Below are 5,326 nucleotides of genomic sequence, written 5' to 3'. Positions count from 1 at the left end.
TATGTCACCTGTGCTTGCTTGTCAGAGACAGACTATCGCAAAACATACAACTCACTCCATGAATTGATTGCTACGGCATCTGTTATCAGCAGTCACAACTAGCAACACCAGTAGCAGCTGACTGCACGCAAAGAATAGGAATGTGCAGTGGGATTTACGTGAACTCAGCGCAAGGCAGATCTTTCCGACATGGGCTTGAGAATCTTACGGGAACACTTGTACTGTTTCTAAATTAAGTGTAGGCGTGGGAGGAAGGTGCTTCCTGCGCACTAATAACAGCACGATTGTCAATTGTGTATCCTAATCATTCGCTTGTATCTTCCTAGACACATCTGCTGGTTGTGAATTATTCCACTTGCACGGCAAGGTGCGCATGTAGGTGTGTTAAAAATTCTGCAGGCACTGGGTATTGATCCCAGTACCTCTCGCATACGAAGCGAGCGCTCTACCATCTGAGCTACGCCCGCCCCCCAAAGACTAATGGTGCTACATACAGCCATATAGACGACACAGACCCTTGCACTCCCATTATTCAGCAGACAAACACTACTCTCTATGTATCCGTTAGGGTGTCTTTCAGGTTTCGTGCATTCTGTATCGAATCGTAGTTGGCCACAATGAAAGTGGCACGTATAACGTCGAAAATAGAATTCGGACACCGCTCTGAGTAAGACCAACGTGTTGTCCACCCTCTAGACTTCAATGAGGTTAAGCCGCGATACCTAAGACAGATCTGCACTCGATGACACCTCGATAACAGCCGGTCCCCACACTTACATATTGCTCTCCTTACGTCAGTATACATCATATCAGTCTGTGAAGCTGGCTTTGCAACATCTTGCGTGCCTTTAGGTTCGCCGCGACCAACACTTACAATGAACTGACCACAAAAAATAGAGGCGCCGCGGCTTGAACGCTGGACCTTTCACATGCCAAGCGAATGCTCTACCAACTGAGCTACGCCCCATGCACGAACAAACTGCGCTATTCCCCATTCTTTGCGACTCAGATGCGCACGGACACGATGGTTGGTTGGTTTGTAGCGGTGAAGGGAGCAGAGTACAAAGGCGCGGACCCGTTCATATACACGAAATTTCCAAGTAGTTTCGATGCTCTGGTATTACAAATGCAAATTCCGTCTGTTTTTAACGTCTTAAATAGAAAGAGCCGTCACAAATTGCTCTGTTTTCACTCATTGTCGACAATCATACAGCACCTGAAGTAACAAACACATCTCGAGCCCCATTGTGCACTCCATTATTCATGCCAACTCAGTGCCTCGCTCTTTACTACTATGTACCAATCTTGTCGTCCAACTGCAAAACACTGGGCCACAACAAGTTTCCGCGTCTCCATTGCACTGCGCATACTACGAAACGCTCCCCAAACTTGGCACTCACCCTCGCAGCCGACTTTTCCGACTTTCCACGACGCTCACGCTAGTGACAGCATTATTTATAGTTCGACGTCGCGCCAAAGCGAATGAGCACATTTCGCCTACGGCTTAGGCCGCCCTCCTAGTGTGGCTGCTAGGTGTCTGAAGGCAGCGAGGGTCTGCAAGCTTCCTGTGTTCGCACCTATGTCACCTGTGCTTGCTTGTCAGAGACAGACTATCGCAAAACATACAACTCACTCCATGAATTGATTGCTACGGCATCTGTTATCAGCAGTCACAACTAGCAACACCAGTATCAGCTGAGTGCACGCAAAGAATAGGAATGTGCAGTGGGATTTACGTGAACTGGGCGCAAGGCAGATCTTTCCGACATAGGCTTGAGAATCTTACGGGAACACTTGTACTGTTTCTAAATTAAGTGTAGGCGTGGGAGGAGGGTGCTTCCTGCGCACTAATAACAGCACGCTTGTCAATTGTGGATGTTAATCATTCGCTTGTATCTTCCTAGACACATCTGCTGGTTGTGATTTATTCCTCTTGCATGGCAAGGTGCGCATGTAGGTGTGTTAAAAATTCTGGAGGCACTAGGTATTGATCCCAGTACCTCTCGCATACTATGCGAGCGCTCTACCATCTGAGCTACGCCCGCCCCCCAGAAGACTAAGGGTGCTACATACAGCCATATAGACGACACAGACCCTTGCACTCCCATTATTCAGCAGACAAACACTACTCTCTATGTATCCGTTAGGGTGTGTTTCAGGTTTCGTGCATTCTGTATCGAATCGTAGTTGGCCACAATGAAAGTGGCACGTATAACGTCGAAAATAGAATTCGGACACCGCTCTGAGTAAGACCAACGTGTTGTCCACCCTCTATACTTCAATGAGGTTAAGCCGCGATACCTAAGACAGATCTGCACTCGATGACACCTCGATAACAGCAGGTCCCCACAATTACATCTTGCTCTCCTTACATCAGTATACATCATATCAATCTGTGACGCTGGCTTTGCAACATCTTGCGTGCCTTTAGGTTCGCCGCGACCAACACTTACCATGCACTGACCACAAAAAATGGAGGCGCCGCGGCTTGAACCCTAGACCTTTCACATGCCAAGCGAACGCTCTTCCAACTGAGCTACGCCCCATGCACGAGCAAACTGCGCTATTCCCCATTCTTTGCGACTCAGATGCGCACGGACACGATGGTTGGTTGGTTTGTAGCGGTGAAGGAAGCAGAGTACAAAGGCGCGGACACGTTCATATACACAAAATTTCCAAGTAGTTTCGATGCTCTGTTATTACAAATGCAAATTCCGTCTGTTTTTAACGTCTTAAATTGTAAGAGCCGTCACAAATTGCTCCGTTTTCACTCCTTGTCGACAATCATACAGCACCTGAAGTAACAAACACATCTCGAGCCCCATTGTGCACTCCATTATTCATGCCAACTCAGTGCCTCGCTCTTTACTACTATGTACCAATCTTGTCGTCCAACTGCAAAACACTGGGCCACAACAAGTTTCCGCGTCTCCATTGCACTGCGCATACTACGAAACGCTCCCCAAACTTGGCACTCACCCTCGCAGCCGACTTTTCCGACTTTCCACGACGCTCACGCTAGTGACAGCATTATTTATAGTTCGACGTCGCGCCAAAGCGAATGAGCACATTTCGCCTACGGCTTAGGCCGCCCTCCTAGTGTGGCTGCTCGGTGTCTGCAGGCAGCGAGGGTCTGCAAGCTTCCTGTGTTCGCACCTATGTCACCTGTGCTTGCTTGTCAGAGACAGACTATCGCAAAACATACAACTCACTCCATGAATTGATTGCTACGGCATCTGTTATCAGCAGTCACAACTAGCAACACCAGTATCAGCTGACTGCACGCAAAGAATAGGAATGTGCAGTGGGATTTACGTGAACTGGGCGCAAGGCAGATCTTTCCGACATAGGCTTGAGAATCTTACGGGAGCACTTGTACTGTTTCTAAATTAAGTGTAGGCGTGGGAGGAGGGTGCTTCCTGCGCACTAATAACAGCACGCTTGTCAATTGTGGATGCTAATCATTCGCTTGTATCTTCCTAGACACATCTGCTGGTTGTGATTTATTCCTCTTGCATGGCAAGGTGCCCATCTAGGTGTGTTAAAAATTCTGGAGGCACTGGGTATTGATCCCAGTACCTCTCGCATAATAAGCGAGCGCTCTACCATCTGAGCTACGCCCGCCCCCCCAAAGACTAATGGTGCTACATACAGCCATATAGACGACACAGACCCTTGCACTCCCATTATTCAGCAGACAAGCACTACTCTCTATGTATCCGTTAGGGTGTCTTTCAGGTTTTGTGCATTCTGTATCGAATCGTAGTTGGCCACAATGAATGTGGCATGTATAACGTCGAAAATAGAATTCGGACACCGCTCTGAGTAAGACAAACGTGTTGTCCACCCTCTAGACTTCAATGAGGTTAAGCCGCGATACCTAAGACAGATCTGCACTCGATGACACCTCGATAACAGCCGGTCCCCACACTTACATCTTGCTCTCCTTACGTCAGTATACATCATATCAGTCTGTGACGCTGGCTTTGCAACATCTTGCCTGCCTTTAGGTTCGCCGCGACCAACACTTACCATGCACTGACCACAAAAAATGGAGGCGCCGCGGCTTGAACCCTAGACCTTTCACATGCCAAGCGAACGCTCTTCCAACTGAGCTACGCCCCATGCACGAGCAAACTGCGCTATTCCCCATTCTTTGCGACTCAGATGCGCACGGACACGATGGTTGGTTGGTTTGTAGCGGTGAAGGGAGCAGAGTACAAAGGCGCGGACCCGTTCATATACACAAAAGTTCCAAGTAGTTTCGATGCTCTGGTATTACAAATGCAAATTCCGTCTGTTTTTAACGTCTTAAATTGAAAGAGCCGTCACAAATTGCTCCGTTTTCACTCCTTGTCGACAATCATACAGCACCTGAGGTAACAAACACATCTCGAGCCCCATTGTGCACTCCATTATTCATGCCAACTCAGTGCCTCGCTCTTTACTACTGTGTACCAATCTTGTCGTCCAACTGCAAAACACTGGGCCACAACAAGTTTCCGCGTCTCCATTGCACTGCGCATACTACGAAACACTCCCCAAACTTGGCACTCAACCTCGCAGCCGACTTTTCCGACTTTCCACGACGCTCACGCTAGTGACAGCATTATTTATAGTTCGACGTCGCGCCAAAGCGAATGAGCACATTTCGCCTACGGCTTAGGCCGCCCTCCTAGTGTGGCTGCTCGGTGTCTGCAGGGAGCGAGGCTCTGCAAGCTTCGTGTGTTCGCACCTATGTCACCTGTGCTTGCTTGTCAGAGACAGACTATCGCAAAGCATACAACTCACTCCGTGAATTGATTGCTACGGCATCTATCAGCAGTCACAACTAGCAACACCAGTAGCAGCTGACTGCACGCAAAGAATAGGAATGTGCAGTGGGATTTACGTGAACTCGGCGCAAGGCAGATCTTTCCGACATAGGCTTGAGAATCTTACGGGAACACTTGTACTGTTTCTAAATTAAGTGTAGGCGTGGGAGGAGGGTGCTTCCTGCGCACTAATAACAGCACGCTTGTCAATTGTGGATGCTAATCATTCGCTTGTATCTTCCTAGACACATCTGCTGGTTGTGAATTATTCCTCTTGCATGGCAAGGTGCGCATGTAGGTGTGTTAAAAATTCTGGAGGCACTGGGTATTGATCCCAGTACCTCTCGCATACTAAGCGAGCGCTCTACCATCTTTTTTTTTTTATTGTTGTTATGGTGAAATGAAATGTCGTGAGACTAGGGCCTCCTGTCGGGTAGACCGTTCGCCTGGTGCAGGTCTTTCGATTTCACGCCCCTTTTTTTTTTTTTTTTATAAATTGACCGAGACTCGAA

The 5,326-nt window shown here is 48.3% G+C and overlaps 2 non-coding genes across 2 annotated transcripts; both read right to left on the bottom strand.

Moving 5' to 3' along the window:
• Positions 1-394: 394 nt before the first annotated feature.
• On the bottom strand, positions 395-467 carry Trnat-cgu (transfer RNA threonine (anticodon CGU)). Its single transcript has one exon. It is a non-coding gene; the product is annotated as a tRNA-Thr (tRNA).
• Positions 468-894: 427 nt separating this feature from the next.
• Trnaa-ggc (transfer RNA alanine (anticodon GGC)) lies at positions 895-967 on the bottom strand. The gene has a single exon. It is a non-coding gene; the product is annotated as a tRNA-Ala (tRNA).
• Positions 968-5,326: the final 4,359 nt, after the last annotated feature.

Source organism: Schistocerca gregaria, chromosome 10 (genome assembly GCF_023897955.1).
Source record: "Schistocerca gregaria isolate iqSchGreg1 chromosome 10, iqSchGreg1.2, whole genome shotgun sequence".
NCBI classification, from domain to species: Eukaryota; Metazoa; Arthropoda; class Insecta; order Orthoptera; family Acrididae; genus Schistocerca; species Schistocerca gregaria.
The sequence above is the reverse complement of the archived record's forward strand: the minus strand, read 5'-3'. Positions and strand labels throughout refer to the sequence as shown.